The sequence below is a fragment of the Python bivittatus genome, unplaced genomic scaffold (assembly GCF_059951505.1).
Source record: "Python bivittatus isolate LINGU-HERP-01145 unplaced genomic scaffold, Pbiv_v1 ctg000080_np1212, whole genome shotgun sequence".
In the NCBI taxonomy this organism is placed as follows: domain Eukaryota; kingdom Metazoa; phylum Chordata; class Lepidosauria; order Squamata; family Pythonidae; genus Python; species Python bivittatus.
In genome coordinates this window covers 22,011,071-22,033,915 of record NW_028277035.1, presented here as the reverse complement: position 1 = coordinate 22,033,915, position 22,845 = coordinate 22,011,071, and the positions used below count along the sequence as shown (strand labels likewise).

At 41.6% G+C, this 22,845-nt stretch overlaps 1 long non-coding RNA gene across 1 annotated transcript in view; it reads left to right on the top strand.

Moving 5' to 3' along the window:
• LOC112541170 (uncharacterized) overlaps positions 1-20,130 on the top strand; it is a 29,312-nt gene extending 9,182 nt beyond the window's left edge. Inside the window, exon 2 of the long non-coding RNA XR_003085207.2 lies at positions 14,270-20,130. This is a non-coding gene — a long non-coding RNA (uncharacterized LOC112541170). The remainder of the gene's footprint in view (positions 1-14,269) is intronic.
• Positions 20,131-22,845: the final 2,715 nt, after the last annotated feature.

Below are 22,845 nucleotides of genomic sequence, written 5' to 3'. Positions count from 1 at the left end.
AAGTCCACATATCTGGAAAGAATATAGTTTGGGGAAGATTATCATATGTAATTCACCTACTTGTGTCTCATAAAATAAAGAAGATCAGGATTTTCTGCCAGATCTCTGGGTGATCTGTAGTTGGTTAACAAGGACTTCTGGCTCTTCACTGTCTGCCAAAGGCAACAGCTAAAACAAATGTCTCCTCCAAAGTGCATTGCTGTAAAACAGCATGGGCAAACTTGGCTCAGCCAGGGCTGTCCTTCTTTAAACAACAATGTTTTGAGGCAGCTAATGGCCACAAAAGGCATTGTGACATGGTGAAATCATCAAGAGCTTGAGGTTAGAATTTTTTCACCCCTTTTATCAATTTTTTTAATGATTTGGGATTTTTTTTAAACTAAAGTTGGCATGTTAAGACTATTGGAGAGCTCATGCTTTTGTGGCTTGGATTTTTTAAAACATTAAAATAGTGTATAAAGCCTACCAGAGTCTTAAGATACTTATTTTACTTCTTCGTTTGTCTGAAACACAGAGAAAAGCCTACTTTCTTTATGCAGCTTCTCGGGCAGTTCCAATGCTCCCAACAGAAGAGCTAAGGAACTTCATGTTGGTCAAAGGCTGTGGACTGAGGCTCCAGCTATTAAAAAAAGGCTTTAAAGGGACTGTTGGAGGATGGGGAAAAGGGTCAGGAACTTTCCAGATATGCATACACAGTTGTTCTCTATTTATTCTGATGTTTATATATACACTGGCCTTAACTTAACAAACCATACATATACAGTTCTACACAAACAATCTCAAATGAGCTTTTTACAATGTCTTATCTGTTTCACTCCCTCCCTCAGCTTCTTTATGTGCTTTCTCTTCTGGGCTCACTTCTATCCTAGGGAGGAGGATGGGAAGAGGAAAAATCACTTTGGGCTTCCAACGCTTTTGTCAAGTTGTCTTTGCTGACCTCTGCTCTGTTCATTGAAAACTGCAGTCCTTCCCACCAGCCAGTTCACTCAGCAGATCACTCTCTCCAGTCCTGTTGCTCCTCTTGGGTCTCCAACCAGAGATTCCTACTCCTGGATCCACACAGTATTGCTAGTCCACAAAAACAACTCCAGGAATGCCCAACAATCTTGTCCTCCATTACTTGACACTGCTGCCCTTAAAGCTATAAGGCAGATGCGCCTGCATCCAGGTGTTTTAGTTAGTCCTAAAGCTTCTCAGTGTCTCTGTGCCACCTGAGCCTGGATTTGACCCACCCACCCAAACTCCTTTCACCTTAATACCAACTCCATAAAAGCAACTCATACTGCCACACACACCCTTCCTTAAGATAAGGCTTGAGGGGTAGGTTCAAACCTTATACTTGAATGTTCAAGCCTTATACCTGAATATTTGTGGTTCTGGATTCTTCCTCACTTATTTTCAAAGCTGATTCTTCACTTGAGCCACTTCTTGTTTTCTCTGGGCTTCTTCCCTGAGCAAATGTAGGAGAGTTTGAAAACAAACTTGGATCTGCTCCAACAATTCTTTCTCCCCTGGAAACGGGCTCTCTGGTTTTACGCTAGCTCCACATCTGCTGTGCCCTAACCTCAGCATCCTCTCTATGCTTGGGAAACTTTTCCCTTCCTTGCTCAGTCTTTCCCTTTCTTTATTTTTGTTAACACCTGCTCTGTTGCTGCTCTCTCCCAGCACCCTTTGCTGGTGGGCTAATGAACTGACAAAATACTGGGAAATGTGTGCCCTCCAGCACATCACAAGATAAATGAGATACAATCCCTACAGTAATGTCTTTTGTGATTCCTTGCATTGCTCCTGGACCTTCACCAAAAGCATAATTTGGGTCTTCCCCAAAACACATGTGAGAACTTGCTTTCCTATTCTGGGGGAACCTCTAACAAGATGAGGGCACACTAGGGTGCTACCTGTCTTTATCATACTAAAGATATTTCTTCCATTTACCCTTGCTGGTATTCTTCCTTCCAGTTTTGCTGCATTTTGGAGGTTAACAGGCAATACACCTTTCTGGGTCTGGTTTGTACAGGTTTGGGCTATATGGCCAACCTTGCCACATACATAATTTTTTCTCCTTCTCAGATCCCCATCTTGCCTCTTTACTCCTTTTGTTAAAGTACTCATTTCTTTTAACATGGTCTTCTCCCTGTGTTGCCCAGTCTACTCTTTCTTGGGAATGTCTCTTTTCCCTGGTCCTTTTCCATTAACAAATCAGTTATTCCTTGCATCCTCTGTCCTGCGGGGGGCTAAATCATCCTCAGCCAGCCCTGCTACACGATTGCTCATCTCTGGAGAGGGCTCTTCTACCCAGAAGTGTACAGGTCCCGGTAGACCTTGTAGGGACTGTTCTAATACCACTTGATCCCAATTTCCACTGGGCATCTTTTCTCTGGTTGTAACCCTGTACTACTTCATTCTGCCAGTCAAGCCCACAATTACCTGACTCCTTCCTGAGCTACATATGGGCATTCTCTAAATCTCTGTCTGAATGTGTGTTTTGTTACATTATATTTCTGTCAGATGGTCTCTTTCACTTAGTTATAATCTGACATCTCTGGCAAGTAAACTGGAGTAAGCTCTTAGGGTTTTCCCTGTGAGACTGAGTGCTAACCTAGCATCTCATTCCCATCCTGGCCACACATGCATGCAAAAGGGACTTGTGTAAAAAGACTTGTGAGCTTAGTCTTGGTACCAATTACAAGTTTTCTGGATTCATATGTGTCTTAATTCTTGGGATATAAAAGTCTACCGTAACACTCTTTTGAACTAGGGCTGTGATTAGTTGACTGTGGGGTTCTAGTACAAGGGGAAGTATGTCCCTCATAACTGAAGTCTGTCCACTCTTCCCACAAGAAGACTGTGCCATTTATAGACAGCCCTCCCCCCTCCTAGAAAAGCACAGAACTGGCATCATATCTGACTGTATTCTATCATTAAACTTTTGCTCCACAAACTCAGCTCAGAGGAGTCCATTTCTATTCCATCATCTATTTATGGTCATTTGGGGAGGCCTTCTCTGTCTCTTCCCATATATAACGTTGCCATCCGAGCCAAGAGGCAGTTACGGGAAAGCCAGCAAAGTTCAGTCTTAGTTTACCTATTGCCCATTAAAGGAAGTGTTTTGCTAATAAGAATTGTAAGCATCCTCCTGCTTGTCTTTCTCTTCCCTGTTCTTTCAAGCACAAACTGGGATGATAAAAAGAAGCAACATCTGGGGGGGAGGGGATCAGATTCCATTCAGACCAAATCAGAATGCGCATTTAGAATATTTGCTGATCTCGAGCCTGAGCCCGAGCCCGAGCCCGCCACACTTGCTTGAACAGAATAAAGTTCTGTTTGTCCCATTGTGGCCCTATTGACAAGCTAAAGATATATACTCCTGAACTAATCCTACCTGCCATATGCTCTACTTGTCTTTATGTAGTATGAGGGACACTATTTCTGACCCAGTACCCCTGGTGAAAACACTCTCCCTGCTTTTGTATTTTGTATATTTGCCTAGTATTTCTGTTACTATGCATATGTATGTATTACAACTCCTTCAGTGTTAACACTATTTTGAATTCTCTAGAGAGGAAGGTAAATTCATACCTTGCCTTAAAGCCAAAATATGATTTGCTTACTTGTGACTGACTATATAGTGTATGCTCACCCAATATCTTTTCTAAAGCATGGTGTATGGCTTAATATATTGTCTGGATCTACGTAATGGTGGTGATTCAACAAACCATGGTTAATCAAGCATAGTGCAATGTGTGAATATCTGAAGGGAAAGAGGATGAGATGCATCTTGCAAGTGCATGGCACAGAGTATCAGTGTGTTGATTCCATTTCCTTCTCATGTCACAGTATATACCTACCACATCCTGTGCTCCAACGTGTACCTGTTCCGTCAAAAGTGATGCAGGCACTTAAGAAGCCTGTTTATGTAGCAGTCAGGGAAAAATAATGTATAATGGCATAAGAAATTTAAATAGGAACTATTAGAAGTCTTAGAACAGGAACAGTGTAAATAAACCTGCTTCTATTTTCTTCAGTAAAATACTGAAAAGCATGAGTATATATTAGAGGCCAATTTGTGTTTGGATTAAGTTACAGTTCTGATCACTTCAATGTAGCAATGAAATAACAGGGTCATTTGTTGAGTTATGGAATCCCTAAGGTTGAAATGAGGCTTCACAGTCCTTTTCGGTTCAGTAGTTATATAGTGTATATTCTCGTACATTCTTGCCAGAATAGTTAAATATTATCTGAACTTAGAGATTCTATTTTTTGTAAGTCCTGATCATAGGAGAAGAGCTTTCGCATGTGTAAGCTATATGCATCTTGTCTCTATACACCAAGACTACTGAAAGTTGGAAGCTCAGTTCAAAATCATTTTTGCTCCTTGTTCAGTATCTTCATGCTGTATGCTTCATGCTGTATGCTTCATGCTACCTAAAAGGCAGGCAATTTACTTAGAGAAAAAAACTAAGGGTTCATGTTATATCCAGCCTTGGCAGCCATGGTTTTTTCCAAATGCAGGAAACTGAGAGTCACATGGATTTTATCAGGGTTGCTCTGACCTTCTCCAGGGACTTCCCTTTCACACTCCCCTTCTTTTTTTGCTCAACCTTTAGGAACAGATGGAGGTCACCAATCAAAAGAGAACAGTCTCCCCCAATGGACCTACTTATGTGAACTGAGCCTCTCTGGGGAATGAAACTTGCTAACCATTTCCTTTATTTTAGGAATGTAATATGTAAACAAACAGGAGGTGTCATTTACAGACACCCCAGTTCACATGCCCCAGAACTGAAACCTTCTTGATCTGTAGTGGTTGTTGGGGTAACTTAAATAGATTTGTTTCTATTTCCAAAATTAAGGATTGGTATAGAAGCAGGAGGCTCTCTGATAAGCAAACTGTTCCCATTTCCATCCATAGGTCCCCCATAATAGGCCACATTTTAAAGTGCCCATCCCTAGGATGTTCATATCAACCTATTTACTCTCTGTTCCACATGGAGTGGATGTAATCAAACAATGATGGCTCTAAGATGCCACTGTGCACAAATGTACATTGTGCACATGGATTCTATTAAGGTGTTTTTTTTTTAACCTGTTCAATCATGTCTGATTCTCAGAGACTACCTGGATAAGTCCCTGCAGTTTTCCTGGCAAGGTTTTTCAGAAGTACTTTGTTGGAATTACTCCTGCTGTGATTAAAAACATTATGCATCTCTATCGTAATTCAAAGATGCACAATATGCATGTATGGATAAGAGTGGATGTCAGTTAGAAAGCTGCAGACAATATTATTCTTTGGTTTCTTTGTCTTGAAACAGTAAAGAATATAACACCATCTCTCTGTCAATACCTTTAGTTAAGAAGAGACTTTATATAGTCAAAGACAGGTGAGGCACAATGAGACATTTTCAGGAGATTTTAAATGAAAGATGGGCAATCCACTGAGGTAGGTAGTTGTGGGAAAACTGAAAGAGTGAGGAGAATAAGACTTCTTTTGTGTAATGAAGAGAATCAGACAAATAGTAATGAGAAAGAAAAGTTACACAGGAAGGCGTTGTCAGTCACTGAAAGCACATTTTATCCTGTACAGGACGGTTGGGAATCTATATTGCTCTCAAGGAAAAAAAAAGTACATTTCAGTCTTTGTCTTGCTCTAAGATCAGCAGTTCTTTCTTTCTTGTCCTGCTGTCCCCATTTATGTTACAGAATGCTAGCTATGGAGAATGATGTTCAGCCCTGGGTTAAACACAAGGTCAGTCCAAAAGCAGCAGGAGAGGAATGCTTCTTCTTTTCCCTGACAAGTATTTTTTTTCTTGTTGGAACTCTCACCCCCCCATTTCCCCCACTAAGATGTAGTTTTACCCTCACAAGCCAGCATGTGGTTATCTATGTGCTGCTAAACAGTTTCTGGGGCTGGAGCCATAGTACCAAAGTAGATAGGGCAAGTGTTAAAACCTTTTTCTGCCATCAGTGCTGCTTTCTCAAACGCCCACATTTTATTTTCTAACCAAAGGGTATATCAGTGCAAACACTGACTTTTACCCCGAGAGGCAAAGCTAGAGTTTTGTATATGTGTTGCTATCAGGATATGATATTTAATAGGATGAATCTTTCCATCTTAGTTTCTCTCAGACTTCCTGTGCCCAGCTTTATTGGAACCTGTTTCCATAAACTACTGTCCAGATTTAAGGGTGGTGAAGTGTCAGATGAACCCCTTGGGGCATGGCCAGTAGGCAATCATCATCCCAACTGTTCTACCTACCTCACTGCTCTTTGTGGTCCTCCACCAATGATTTTCCATGGGTGCTGTCCACGTGAGACTTCAGAAAACAAAAGGACGAGGAGCACCTTTGTCCTTCACTCCGGTGTTTTGTCTTTCTCCACTCCCTGCTTTTTATATACTCCACAATTAATCAGGGATAGGCATCCTGCAGTCCTCTAGCTGTTGTTGGACTGCCATTTTTTGTTACCCATCCCTGCTATACTTACACACCCTAAAGCATTGAACTTCTCTCTCCAAACTGAAAAAGAGTAAGTTTCTTTCAGTTTTGAAGTGGAATTCAGGTAGAATTTGTATTTTGTAATTTAAATTTAACCATATGTGTTTTAATCTATCAATTCAGGTACATATTTCTCCAGTTTTGATGAACTGCATATGTGCAAGTATGATTCATCACATTGTGTATAATGTGTGCAATTTCTTTAAAAAATTACACATGCAAAAACTGCTTTTAATCAAAATGATTAAAGTTCTAATAATTCTGAATTCTTGTTTTTAGAGGAATTTTTAAAATAATTACAGAAAACAACTGAAGGTATTTAAAATATTCATGAATCTATCTGCACAGCTGCTACCCTCATATGAAATAAATAAATAAACAAATAATTTCACCATGCTCACATTGCATCCCTTGTTTATTTACACATCACAATGTGTCTCCTCAACCTCATGTTCACTGGCACAATATTTGGTATTGATTTGGTCCTATATTTAAAGGAAAATCAAACAGGGAGCTGCCTTTGATCCTCAGCAGAGAATGCACTTTTCGATCCCAATGCCAGAACAGAGTGTCTGGTCCCAGACGTTGTGTGCAAATCCGTGATGATGGCAAGGGAAAGATGAAAAGAAAAAAGGAGCAGCATAGTATCATTTGTTTTCTAAGCATCAGTTCCAAAATGCATCATCTTTCCACTAACGCCCGAAAACCTGCTCTTTGTTCTTGGCATTACAGTTTATCCCAGAAAACTCAAGGAGGAGGAGGAGCAGCAGCTCCGTCCCTCAGGGCCCCTTGGCTGAGCCCCAGTATGGGAGATCTGGACTGTTCAGCTCCAGGAATCTGCCATTTTGACCATAAAAGGGCAGGCATTTCTCAACTCCTGTGGGGAGGATGGGAAAGGAAAAGGCAGAGCTATTTATAGTCCTTGTAAGGGTCTAGGCTTGAACTCAGGGTTAATCAGCCTGTGACTGTGGGACCTGATTGGGATCTTGCTTTGTTTTCTCATAAGCATTTGATCTGCAACCAGAAACCTTGGAGTAAAGCAGGAGACTGATAAACAGTGCTCTCTAACCCTCTGTTTCCTTTGACTTCTGAACTCCTGAGTTCCTAGAGTAGCTTTGCAGGACATTTTTATCCCTGAATGTCAGCACCCAAATGCAGAATATACAGGGTGCACCAAAAGTCAGGCCCCATAGGCAAGTTATTATATACATGACATTCAGTGTTCAAGCTGGTTGCCATTTTCTTCTAAGCACTTCTTTACTCGTCTGACGCATGACTTTTGAACATTCTTAAATACAGTAAGATTTTCTCTGGAAAAAGATATTAATTAATAAAACATGTTGTGATTGGCCTAGGGGCCTGACTTTTGGTACACTCTGTAAATAGACTTGAGAGCCTGAAAGTCAGAAGGCATCTGGGAGAACTTTTTCCAGCTAACAAATTGGAAGGCATGAGCTTTCGTGAGCTGCAGCAAAATTTATCAGATGCACAGAGTAGCTAGACTGAATGAGGATTCAAATTGGGATGAGGCAGGGCACGGGGAATGGCGGGGAAGACAGATTGGTTATGCAGATACAGATTACATGCCTGAAAGGTGCAGGTGTGTAAAATTCAGCGTGTGTGGCCGTATAAAATATTTCAAACGATGAGTTCAATTCTTTCCTGGTTATTATTTCTGAGTGCATATGCTTGCATGCCACTGTCACTTTTGAGGGGTTATGTATTTTATTTGTTGCTCAGGTACCTGTGCCCATATAAAAAAGCATTTGAAGCAACCTCAGGTGGTCATGACAAATTGCTGAACATGAACATGAAGCATGTATAGGCCCCAGGCAGAATAAAACAGAATGTTGCCTTCAGTTGAAATGCTAGAAATTACTCTGGAAATTAGAGTAAGAGTTTATTGCTTGCCTTCAAGTTCAGCTGATGTGCAACAGGGCTAGAAAATGTAAGCACCAGCAACCCTAATCTAGGGCTGTTATCTAAATTGGTGAGCGACCAGTCTTGACAATAATTGGTCCTGTTAGCTTTTCGAAGTGAGAAACATAATACTAACATGCTGAACCATGGCTTACTAAATAAAACATATTTGTGTGGGTTTACAGACACACCAAGCCAACTGTACCATGGGCCATTTCTGTGAACCTTAAATCCAAAGGCGTAACTTCCCTTTCAGCAAGGGCCAATCGTTTAGGAATGGTGCCTCCTTCTGCCCCTCCCACTTCCCCAGCCAACCATGTTGCGTCTGCACCCGGTTTTCCACCCTGTCCTTTTTCTGCAGCTCCTTATTTAACTTTAGACTGTTGGTCTGGGCCTACTCTAGCTCCTCTTCCTCCTCTAGCTTAGCTGGCCTGCAGACCTTGGATCTTGACAAACTAGTCTCTCTCCTGAGTCACAGCAACACGTAAATCCTCAAGAGCCATGGTTATTGATGAGACCAGTGGAGGAGGCAGAGGCCGTGACAGCATGGAGGAAAGTAGCTCGTGTTTGCTGCTGGAGATCATGACTTCGCCACTCAGCCTCAGCCTCCTAGGTCTCTGTCACTTTCTCAGAAGAAATAGAATGTAACCACTAGTTCACCAGACCTGGACTGAACCAGCACTGAATCACCTTTGCCCTACTCTTTGGGAATAACTTTTGCAATTCTTGTTAGAAATTGAATTTACACAAGACTAGGCAAATGAAGGAGGAAATGGCAGATGTGAGCCACCTCCTTCTCCTGGATCTCTGATTTTGGGGAAGAAGAGAACTAAGCAAGGGCAAAAATCTGATAATATGCAGTTACAAGTTTCCAGAACATTATTAACTACACAGGGAATAGTCATATTAATAGTATTTCATTAGTTTAATGCTAATTTAAATGTAAATTGTTACATTTAGCTTTGTCCCAGCTCTGTATAGTTCATTTTCCTGGTCTTGCCTTTGGAATGGGACCTACAGTTTATCACTGAAAAACGGAGCCTGTCCCTCAGTGGTGGGTAACTCATATTTTTATGTACACTTAACCTATGCTAACCTCTGAATACCCATGTATGAACAATTGGTCTATTCCTCTATCCACTCCCTAAAGGACAAGCAATGTGCAGATTCACTTGAGTACCAATATTCCTAATAGTCCAGTGCTTCCTCTCTCAGTCTATGCCACCGCTCATGACAAACAGATCACCTGACTTATTTGCCACAGGAAAAAAAGTTCAGCATATTGTAAATAAGCAAGGAGATATCACGTGAATAAGCTCCCAGGTTACCTCTGAGATGTTTCAGTGAGTGCATTTGTAAAGTTGTCACTATTTCACTAGGCAATTCATTTGTGCGAGAATAGTACTGAAGTAGACTAATCTTCTCTAATGCTGTGCTGATGAATGTGTTGGGACTACATCTCCCATAACTTCCAGGCATGATGGTTGGGAACACAGCTTCAGCCTAACTGATGGGCAATGGTTTGGAAGAAGCTGAGACAGGCCAGCCAACACCACGTTCTCTCTTCAATTGGCAGCATGCTGCAGCAACAATTCATCATGTTCACGAGGCAGACACAACGTTCTACCCAGAACAAAGGTTCCTTGTACAGTCACCACCTTGGGTGGAAAAAGGAGCCTTCATCTTTCCCACAGCATTTGGAGATAACTGTAGGATTATTTACAGACATTGACTGTCTTGAAAGTCCTCAATAATTTTCCCATCCAGCATCAGGATTGGAATGACTTCCCGGGGGATGCTTCTGTTCCAAATACTGTAGGATGCCCAGCCACACTCCATTCTAAGGGAATGTGGGGACAATTCATCCATGACTTCAACTTCCCAGGGGCAAGCAGCTGAGAACTTGATTTGGGCCTGGGATCAAGAGAGTGTTTGTTTTTCCATAGAGCCTTGTGGGTCACATTCATGGCTAGCTTTGAGGGCGGGACAGGACAGAATAGGATCAAATAGGAACAGTATCCAGGCTTAATTCTGCTGAACCTAGAAGAGCCTTATAATATCAGCTGCTTTCTACTCATTTCCTCTCCCTTACACACAGAGTTTTGGGGGGGGGGACCCACAATCAACTGGTGTCTTTTCAATTCCATAAGTCTAACTGCTTCTTATACTCTTGGCTACCTGATATGTATTTACAGATAAATATGGCAGCATATCTCTATATTAATGTTATGCATATAATACATACCATATATGGGTTGGTTTCTCTCCCTGCAATCTAGTGCCAGTTGTTCTGTACCAGCTTTTCCTAATCTGATGCCCTCAGTGTATTAGCTAAGAGCTCTCATCATTACCAACAAGGGTGGCCAATAAGGAAAGCTGTTCTATGCAGTTTAGAACTCAAAGTTTTAATCCATTTAGTCACCATGTCCTGTAGTCCACAAATGTCATCAGCAACACCAATTTTCACTGCTCTCTTGGTAGTTTGACTTCCTTGAACTTTGTGCTTCCCTTTTTTTGTCTCTCAGATACGTTTTCTGGTTCTGCAAATGCCATCAGAAATGCTTCCATACTACAGCCTCAAAACCTCCCCGACAATTATGATGCTTGTCCCTCCTCAGTACTGCCAATTCTCAGCTACACTCTCCTCATTCTACACAGTTCTTACTTTGTAGAAAATGTGAGAAGCAATCAAGACCTTCTGGGATTCATAGTTCCTGAGGAAACATTTGACCAAGTAAAGCAGACCTCTCTTTGCTTGTCACATAATAAGCCAAACATGCTCTCTTTCTTTTTACTTTTCCATTGGCGACCAGGATCAGCAGCACTGAATTTCGGTTTTATGGTTTATATTATGCATTTCTTTTTAACTGAATTTTATTTTTGACAGAATTTCCACTTCAGGTGATTTAATGTGTGTGGCATCTGGATGCAAGGGGCGATAGCAAGGGAAACATGCTAGTTGTATGTTCAATCACTTCTGTCCACAGCAGTGGGCCCCCTCTGTTTCTTAGGATCTCTCCTGTACTCAGCAGATGGATTTTCCCAATATTCTAGATTGTACAGAAAGCCATCGCAGGGAAAGCAAACTCGTTGCTCCAGAGAGTTGCCCTCCATACATGAAGGACAATGAGGAAGCTGACGAAGGTCCTTCCTCCCGTGTACAGGTCACATAAGCTCACTCACACTTCACACACACTTTGAACATCCAGACTGGATTATCTGAGTACAGGGCCCTAAGTTTACCTAACCATCCTTAACCATGATGCACCATACAGCCCACCCATTCCCAATTTTCCTCATAATAATGAGTTTTCATGAGATGCATGAAAAAGGTACTACTGGAGATTTTTAAAAACAGCTTTCAAACCCCTTCCTTTCAGAAGACCTTCCCCTCCCCATCTTTCTCTTTTAGGCATATCTGGGCTGCAATATATATTAATATATCTCTATTTAAAAATTACTACTGGATGGCACCAAAGAAATACAGACAATTCTAAATCTTTGCTGCTATCTAGTGTTCATCCAGATTTTTTGAGCCCAGGTTTGTTGGTTTGTTTATTGAATTTATACTCTGTCATATTCAATAGACTCTCAACAGCCTACAATGATTACAATAAGACAACCATTTAAACAATTATATAGAACTTCAATGTTAAGTGACAATAAATAAATAAAAGAGAGTGGAATAATAAAAGTGGGGCAAGAATTTCAGTCAGCATGATCATGAAAATGCTTTCTGGAATAAGTCATTTTTAATAGCTTCCTAAAGGTCAGGAGAAAGGAAGTGAGTCTGATTCCCAATGGGAGTCATTCCAAAGCAATGGGGCTGTTACAGAGAAGCTACAGCCCTCCTTACCTCCTGGAACAATGGAATCACTCTCTGGTGTTCCCTACAAAATATGATAGAATGGGCCAATGTATTTGGGAGAAGCCAAGCCATGAAGGGGATTGTGGTTCAATACCAGCATTTTAAACTGGGCTTGGAAAATAGCCAGTGCAGGGCCCACAGCACTGGGGTTACAGGTTCTGAACATTGGGAGCCAGTAGCCACATGAGCCATTGCATTCTGGACCAGCTGTAGTTTCCAAATATTCTTCAAGGGTAGTCCCAGGTAAAGCATGTTGAAATAATCCAATCAAGTGGTGATAAGGGCATGAATTTCTGTACTAGGTCTTCTTGAACCAGGTAGAGTTGTGATTGGTGCACCAGCTGAAGCTGGGCAAAGGTCCTCCTAGTCACAGCCTCCACCTGCTGTTCAAGCAGGAGCTATGAGTTCAGATGGACCACCAGATTGTGAGCATGCTCTTTGAAGGATAGTGCCTGCCCATCCAAAGATAACCCTGGTGTCCCCAGAGAACCCCATTATATAAACAGGAATTCCATCTTATTAGGGTTTGGCTTTCATCTGTTCTCTTCCACCCTCCAAGCACAGGGGCAGGATGTTGACAGCATCTCCCCTATGACTTGGGGTGATAAAATAAAATTGGGCATCATTAGCATTTTGATGATACCACACCCCAAACTTTTGGGTGACTTTATCCAGTGGCTTCATATAGTTATGTCTGCCAATTTTACTATTGTAGAGGTTAACACCATTTCGCTGTCAGGGCATCAAAGGAGTAGATAATTCCTCCTTGCTATTAACACTTTTTCTTTGAAAAGCAGTTATTTCTGGGGTGGTGGGGAGGTGAGAATTAGGCATTATGGAAGCCATTTTGAGGTGGGGAAAAGAAACCAACATTGCCAGAAAATGACCGTGAGTCACAACGTCCCTGGATTCATTTTATCAGCAAATCTTTAGTACAGACTCTGTTTGTAATACTTTGTACAGGACGAAAAGCATCTGTTCCTGGAGGAGGGAGGGGAGAGGGAGAGGGAGAGGGAGAGGTGGTAAGTCTAATAGCTCATCCAAACTTGTGTTTCACAGCGCAATCACACATTTACAAGTGTTGAGTTTGAAGAGGCTTATTCTCAAATATGTGGACATAAAGTGCAAATACTGTACATATAAATGGAAGGTTTGCATACGTGGACTAGCTAGTCACACAGTAATCAATGTGTTTGTACTGTAGACTTGACTTCACTGTGTATTACTCTGGAGCATCTGGGGGTTTTATCTATAGATTGCAGGTGTTAGAGTACAGGATGTACTATAGTCGAACAATCCATGTCTGCTGGTTACTATTACCTGTTGTGACTAAATGAAGGTTTCGCATTGGGGGGCAGTGTGTGTCGGAGTGGAAACTACTGGAGCAAGCAATAGGGGGATATTTCTTCCTTCCTTGCTTAGGACATTCCCAGGGGGGCATCTGCTTCATTCACCCAGACTTGATGGGCTTTTGTTCTGTTCCAATACAGGCGGGGACTAATTTTTTAGAGGACGAGAAATTGGGGACAGAGCTCGTCCAGCCTTCTAGCCAAACGAGAGTACTTGAAATAGTAGCCCCTTACCTGGTTCTGATTGCAATCCAGCCATTACTTATGTGAAATGGATGAGGGTGACCAATTATCCCATACATACAGTACATAAAAAGCATATTTTCTCCAATAGCTTCCTAAAGGTAAAGACAATCTATTGGGAAGCTCGACTCCTGCTGACTTCATCCATGCAGTCTTGGCAGCATTATAGAACTGGTTTGTTATTGCCTTTTTATGGGATGGGATTTTTTTTTTAATTTCCCAGTTTTGCCAACAATCCTAGAATTCCCAAGTTGGCTGTATTGATATCCAGATTGTCTAGTTGGCAATATCCAGAACAAGTCAAGAAATGGTGACTGATATATGGCACCCTTCCTGGGAGGTAGTTCTTTTCTGATTCCCTGGTGATTGACAGTTCTTTTCTCTGTTTCTTACAGGATGGGCTTTGACATATGGATGAGAAGCAGCAGCCTTGTGAAGAAGAGTGGAGAGTCAGCCTTCAGTGGAACAGAAACAGAGGGGCAGAAAACAACCTCAATTTGCCAGTGCACAGGGGGACTGTGCCTGGTGTTTGCTCAAAACACTACTTTCATTAGTCATCTTTACTTCATATATTTTAATATGTCATGAAGCCAGGATATCATGGTTCATATGCTAGCTGTTGAGATGCAATAGGTAATGCTGATCTCATTCCCAAATATTACATTTGCTTGGGGTTTTTTTTTTTTTTTTGGTATGCTGCTCAAATGAACACCAGCAAATCCCTCCATACACTCATGCTGAACTCATATTTTTATTTTTCATATATACATGCACATACTCAGCAGTCTGTTCATCTTATATGAGCAAATTCATTGGTATAGTAATTGAGCATGGACTGTAGTGGAATAATATATATCCCTGCTGAGCTCAAAGTAAAATGGAACCGAATCTCAGGAGAGGGGTTGCTGTACAGTACTTATTTTCTGGTTTACAAGCTTCCCTTCTCCCTAGGCATATCTTCCTAGCAGCATAACTTCTAAGCACGATCATCTGACTGCAGTCTGAGGTGAGCTTTCTCCTGCCTGGCTCCATCCAGATGTGGTAGGATTGCAACTCCCAGAATGTCCAGGAACATCTTGGACCCTTCAGTCCAGATCAACTGAAGGAACCCAGTTTGGAAGGTGGTTTAAGCCATCAGCCAAACAGAAACTTTTCCCTGGTGCACAGTATTTTCTCCCTCATACTTCATTCGGTCCTATCTATGTTCAAGTGCTTCTCATGAGATATTTATGTGAGTCAGCCGACTTAACCATGTAAAGCTCCTGTTAGGTCAGCCAACTGCCTGGCTGAAGCAGATGATGGTCCTGAAAATCACTGTCCACATGATTGCACTGCATCAGTATCAGAGCAAACCGTTGCATTGTAATAGCTTTGTCCTTAGCAGTGTTTCTCAACCTCAGCAACTTTAAGGTGCAGTCTTCAACTCCCAGAATGCCTCAGCCTGCTCTAAAGCAACCTCTCCCAGCTGGCAGCTTCCAAGTGCCCTGTGGTTGTAGCTGCCATAATTCCCAGCCTACAACCATGTTGCCTAGGCATTTGCAGTCCCAATACATCTGAAAGATCCCTGATTGAGGAAGGCTGCCATTGCCAATTATGGGAACTACATTTGGGATAACCTGGACCTTTTCAAGATCCCTGCCACTTCCCATCCAACATCTGTGTTCATAGTTACTGGCCTGGTTTACACAGAGAACTAAGACATAATGTGGTTTGTTGGTTGATTTTTGGCACAGCATGACATATGAACCCATCCCTTATGACTCAGCATGCATGTGGGCTCTGACTTGTTCAACAATATCGAAATTCAGGCTTAGTTTTATAGGTGGATGCAGCCCATCCCTTCTTCTCACGTAGAAACCAAAGTTCCTAGAGCTCCAAGAGGAAGTGACCACTGAGCCAATTCAAATCTACAGTGTAACACACTGTGTTTAGGACACAGCTAAATTTGCATAAGTTTGCCCTGTTAAGTGGTCATTAAGTCTGCTTAACAATGTAATGATTTATAACCATTGCGGTTCAGGCATTTTTTAAAAAGCCATTGCAGTGAGGAAAGAAGCTATAGATGCTACCATCGACAACAAATGACTCTTGAAGCCTGATCATTTTTCTTTTCTACATTTGCAGAGATTTATCTCCTTTGGAAACTATTTGAACAATGACGTATTGCCCTTTAGTTTCCCTTTGACTCACTGCAGCTCATTCCCAAATTTGGCTATAATTTTTTCATTTATCAACCCAAATTTATTCTCAGGCTGAATATAATGATTTGGCAGGCTTTCTGAAATTCAGATCTTACACATTTGAGGTTTTGATGTACATATTTTCAAATGATTACCAATCTGGAAAGCCAGTCTCTCCAGTCTAACCATGGATTTAGAGCTTAGACTCAGAGAGAGCAAAAATGCAGGCTTGTGAATGCAGAGCTACTGAGGATTTGATTGTGGATAACATTGTGGATCAGCATATACAGGAGTGCCTATTCCAGTGTGAAATTAGAGTATCTGGAAAGTTTCTTAGTCTCAGCAGGGCTTCTAACACAAGGCATATTGCTGCTGGTGTCTTAACCAGTACTGCCTTTCAGTGTCTGGAACATCATTTTGCAATTTTTTGCCCTCTCCTTTGTTCCCCTTCCCCAATTTGTTTAACAACCATGATGGCTGGACAAAAGAAGAGAGTTTCTTGCTCTTTTTGAAGGGTTGCTGTGTCTCTGCTTGAAGTTAGCTTCAGAGTTTACCCGTACTATAGTTAGTTTCTACGTTTCCCTCCCTCTTCATGGCACAATGCACACCTCTCCCTGGGCTGACGGAGGAGGCTGGTGAGGAGGCTGTGATCCAACAGCTTTTGAGGACCAAGCCTAGAGCTGAGGGGAAGGAGAGGCTGCCAAGCAGCCAGATGGAGCTCCAGCCCCTGGAGCTGCCATCTGCTTCTTGTCAAGTTGTTGTGAAGTGCTAGTTCCTGATGACGGAGACTGCTGGACAGCAGTGTGAGGATGCGGTTATGACAGATGTTGTGTTTACCATACTTCAGGCCCTCATCAGGCTGACACAGGATGTTAGCTTTTCCCTGGGAAGAGTGTTGCTTGATCTTATGTTCACCTCTTCATTCAGTGCCTGCTTCCCCAGTGAAAACCTCACTTTATAGGCCCATCTATACAGAGGGAAATCAGAGAAACTGTCCAAAAGAAGGCAAATGAATTCCCAGGTCATGGCTCATCTTACGGTTGTCTCTCTCAGACGGTCTTACCTGAGAGATGAAAAGATTGTAACATTCATCTCCTCAATGCCTCCTGGGTCTGACCTGTATCTAGAGTTACATCTACTCCTTGCTGCCACACACAATTTGACCAATGTATCATTAGAAGAGGTGTGAACATATCGGTCAGGGAATATCTAAATGACAATTTTATTTATATGGCTATGGAATTCAACTCTAAGCAGACAAGTATCAAGCTGATTATCTCACATCTGACTTATTTCAATGTTGCCAAGCATAGTTAATCTGAAATTCCCATAGTGGCTGAAATGTTTATTTAAGCAGCCACTACCTTTACCTTTGAGCGCAGCCATAATTTACATCAACTTTATGAAGGCCAGGAAGGCTCCAGTTAGAAAATGCATATACAATTTTATCATACCCCCCCAAAGCAATACCTTTGCAACAACAACAACAAAATTGCAGATACACTAACACAGCCGATTCTGAAAAGGAAAGAAGCCTATATCTTTGTTACCTCTTGGCAGAATTTCTATTGATCTCAATTTCAGTGTTGAGAAATATTCAGATCAACAGCAATCTCCGTTTACCCTGAGCATCAACAGTGCCTGGTGAAACATCCTATTATTGTTGGGTGCATGCTCACAAAATGGGATTGTTATAGAGCAATAAATTCAGAGAAACTTCCCAACTATTCTCTCTCCTCCATATAGTTTTAATTTCATGCAGTTATGTATTTATTGTATTTTTTTTTAATAAGGTGACAATTCTGGCCATCCTTTTTATCCTTGGAAGGTTAGACTGAGTAAACTCTTCCAAGATCATCCAATCAGGTTTTTCTGACTATGGGAAGATCTGAATGTGGGTCTTCTTGAGCTAAATTAGATATAATAATCACTATGACACTATACTGTTATTTTTAAACTGGACATCTTTCTGTAAATATACCTGAAATGTGCCTCAGCACCTATACAGATGTGATCTTGGCCAGTAAGCATTTTCCATACTTCTACTTTTGTCATCTCCTGTCCTACAAGGGAAATCCTGCAGAAAGGTCCAAGTTCTAATCATCGTACTAGCACTATATTTCTTACGAACTTGTACTGGAACTTATATTTCTTTCTTAGCAAAAGCTCCTTAAAAACCCTCTACTTCAATTTTGATTTTAACAGTTCATGTGGTTGGTGCCTGCTATTAATAACAGGTCTGGAGAATCCTCTGCAAAGCTCAGGGCTTCTTGGGCTTTGTAAGCAACTTGATTAGAAAAAAAAGGTAGTAGGAAAAAAAGGTACTAGAAAATTTAGAAATCGCAGGTTGCTCCAAATCCTGTATTTTTCTTCTCGGTGACTGCCTGACCTCTCTGCGACCGCTCTTGTGAGAGAAAGTTGCTTCCTGGATGGACGCTTTCATAAGAATGACTTCGATGTCTCCCAGCCCAAGGTGCAGTGCTGCATCTCTGGTCAGTTGTGAGTCTGAGATGAAGCACTGTAGCTCAGGAAGGGAGGAACAAGGCAACGGAAAGGACCAGCCCTGTTCTCCTATGTTCAAGTCAAGCACCCAGAGGTAAGAATCCGGGCAGGTATGATTACCTAGCAGATCCAGGAGGGAACAATTACTCCAGAGTGTGGAAATACAGGGATGAAGAACAGCATGGAGAAAACGACAGATTGCAGAGAACGCTACAAATACCGCTACCCATTCTGCCTGGCCAGGGATTCTGGGGGATATAGTGCAAGGGAACTGGAGGGCCCTAGTTTGGGGAGAAGTAAGGGTCATAAGAGCACACAGCAAAACAGCAGATTACTCAAATGCATTCCTCTTCTGACCAGGGGTGAGAGGGTTTGTCAAATTATTCATATTTTGAAAAAGAAATCACAGCCCTGGCCTACGCTTTCTGAGAGTGCCAAGGAAGCATCAGATTCTTCTAGTGCTACCAAATCACCTTCTCACGGCTGCCACCCAGTGGAAATAGACACTGAAGGTAACTTTACTACACAGCAGAGGGGAAGCAGCAAATTAGAGAGAATCCCACATCTGAGCCTAATCTCACTATGTCCTCGGGGTCCAGTTTTCCCAGGAATCCCTTAGATGCTAAGAAGGGGATTCCTGGAAATACTGTTCTTGGGGTCATGGCTCAGCAACTGAAGACAATTGTTCACTTCAATCACATCAGAGGGAGCCATACGAACAGGCAGAGAGTCAATGGGAATAGAAGGATAAGGACTGAAAATCCTGAGAGATATTTTCATTTTCTTAGCTTCCAAAGGCCTAGCAAACCTGATTTCGTACAGGGATTCTCTCAAACCTAACATTTCTTCTGGGGATGAGGGCTGCAGGCTCTGAGTGAAGTACTAGGACTATACTCTGAAGAGTAGTAGGTGGCAAAATGCCTTCTGATTTCATTTTATTTCCATTTCAATTGGAAATAAAATTGCCATTTAAATTACATGTTATTTTAAGATACTTAACTGGATTGCTCTCCAGTTATGTTTTTAATATTTTCACCTTCTGTCACATTAAGCATTACAATTTGGTCACTGAGGAGATGATGGCTATTGTTTTTGAAGGCCACGTGTAATCTGGGGTTCAAATTATGTACCTCTGGCCTAAATTAAGAACATTAGCTTCCTAAGCGATCACTGTTAGAGAAAGACCTTTCTTAGCAGGCACCACTCACATTTTACTTAGATTTTACAGCTCCTTCAGTCACACAAATAAGCTGTCACAGGTAAGGGAATCAAAGAGGAATATCGTAGCTCTTCACTTAAGTTGGCGGAAGAACTGGATCATTTCACATATCTGTACATTCAAGTACTGATGCCCCAATCTACCTCAACAAATGAAAGATGCTGCTTTTTTGAATGGCAAGGAATGCTATGAAAAATAGCGTCTTCTGGGTTTCTTGGTATTTTATGACTATACTTGAGCCATACTGTTGTAATTCCTCCTCCCATTCTCAACAGTCCCATCACTGTAAAGTGGATAATAGGCATAACTTAATCCCTTCTATGAAGACTTCTGTGTCAATAAAGCTGAAACATTTGTTTGCTTCTCTATGCTTTTTGAAACCATTATGGTTATGAGAAAACTTGCTTCACAGTTATTCAGCTGAACTGAGCAGATACTGAAAAACAAGATGTTGCACATTTTGGACTTGCGCTGAAAAAAAGAATATTTACAAATGAGCTGGCCTGTGTGTAGCTGTGCACTAGCTGTATCCAAATGGTCCTGATGACTTGTTACAAAACAGAGAGCCAAATAAGGCTAGCGACTCTCTGCTGACAAGGCAATCCAGACAGCTGACTCAGCATCATTCGCTATGTGCGGATCCATTCAGACTTTGGTGGGAGGATTATGCTGCTCGTTTGAAATGAAACATGCTGCTCATTATGAACTGGTCAGTGCACATCAATCCTGTACATATCAGTCAGATGAGCATCTGAGTGGATTGGATTGGTTTAATGCCCACCTAACTTCATGATGGCCTTAATGGTACCATCAGTGGGTTCTTAACTGAGAAATAAATATTCTACATTTCAAAATGCCAGGATGCTCAAAAGATAGTTGATTTTAATGGAAAAGAAGAGATACAAACTGTGTGCAGAGTTTGGTTGCCCAAGCAAGCCTGTGTACACACAGTTTACATGCAAGGACACAGAGGGATGGTGTGCAAGCTCTACTGACTACCCTAGATTGCCCCTCTTTGACATGCTGTATCTCTTCCATGCTATTTCATGAATCCTGACTCCATCCAATGTATAACCAAAAAGCAGCTGGACAAAATTAAGTCCCTGGGTTGCAAGTTACTTCTGTTTGAATATAAAATCTCACTGCAAGTTCCTCTAAAAACAAGTTTGGATAAATTGGGAAGAACAAATATTAGAACTATTTAGGCTACATAGTTTCTCACTGGTTGTAATCACACAACCACTGAATCAGAAACTAGCCCATCATATTTCAGCTTAGTGTATTGTGCAAATCCAATTTATGTGGCAAATTTACATTTTGGTGTACCTTGCAACCCCAAAATATCAGTTTAATTGAGTAAATAAAGATAATCATAGGTGTGCATGTTGTACAGAAGCAGCAATTGCTTACAGATGATTATTATTTTGGTTGTGGATCTCTCACATCTAAAAATCAGGTGGCTCTTAAGAAAATGTACAGCCAAGATACCAACATTTGCCTAGCCAGTATAAGATGAGTGGGGAAAAGGAGCATATCTGAATCAAAAGCAGGATGGAGCAATGGATTAGAAACCTCTAGAGCAATTTAACACTATTCTGTTTTCAAAGCTTAGTCTACCTTTCCTTCAAGGGAAGACATCTTACAGGAATTTCGAGCCACATTTGCGCTGAAGATCTTAAGTAGCAAATCAAGACTCTCCAAAGCTCTGCATCATCTATCAGTTATTATAAAAGGATATAATTTAAGACCTCTATCAGCGTTTCTGATTCTTGAGCTCCCTTGGTGTGATGGATTGTGCCTAAGTCATCATCAGACAGCGTGGCAGGGATGATGGGAGCTGTAGTCCAATACATTTAGCTTTCAGGTTAGGAAAGACTGGCCAAGATACTAGCACACTAAATCCTACTCGTCATATCAGGAGGAGGCAAGGGATTGCCTTTGGAGGGGAGTTTTGCTTGCTCAGTTTTCCTACAAAAACCATCTGCACTCTAGCAGTGGAAAGAAGAGTTGAGTCTTTGCAGAACTAGACAAAAATGTTGAGAAAATGAAGAATAATTAGGGAAAAGACAGAGGAACAATCTGGATTTGCAAAATTTCATTCCTGCCATTTTGGGTTGACATATCACATTAAGCCACCGTTTGTTAAACTCATAGAAACAGAGGGTTAGAAGGGACCTTGGAGGTCTTCTAGTGCAACCCCTGCCTCGAACAGGGATCCTCAGACTATATCAGACAAATGGCTGTCCAGTCTTTGCTTGAAAACTTCCAGTGATGGAGCACCCACAAATCTAAGAGGCGGACTCCTTCACAGCTTAATACTCTCACCATCAGGACATTCCTCCCTATTTCGAGTTTGGATCCATCTCTGTAAAGCTTGCACTTCTTGGTTCTTGCCTTACCTTCTGGTGCTGTGGAAAATAAATTCACACCTTCTTCCCTGTAATACAGTACAAGTATTAGAAGACTGCTATCATGTCTCGCATCAGCCTTCTCTTCTTTAGGATAAACACACCCAGTTCCTTTAACTGTTATTCATAGGATTTAACCTCCAAGCCTCCCACCCATGTTTACTGCTCTTCTCCAGGTTCTCAGCATCCTTTGCCTATTATGGCAACCAGAACCGGACAGGGGTGGTCTGACCAGCATAACACAGAGAGATACTATTACTTCCCAGGCCCCTGACACTCTACACCTATTAAGGGTCAGGTTCATTCATAAGAATAAGCCACAGTGGTTAGGTTCCCATACCCTACCAGCTGAAAAGTAAACCATGTTATAGTTTACCACAACATCTGAATCCGAACGGTACATGTGCCTGAGACTACCCCCATCTCTTTAGAAGGTGACAGCAGCATTTTAGAAATCTGTATTGGTTAAAGTTAAGCTGAGAAATAATGACCAATCCAAGAACATTTCCAAGAAAAGTGGAAAAATATATAGGAAGTAAAGTCAGAAGAGTGGGCTGGAGAAAAGGGGAAGGAGAAAGAAGAGTGAAGGGAACAGAGTTTTCTTTTCTGGAGAATCACGGCAAGCGTGAATGGGACAGGGGTCCATGAAAGAAATTCAGGTT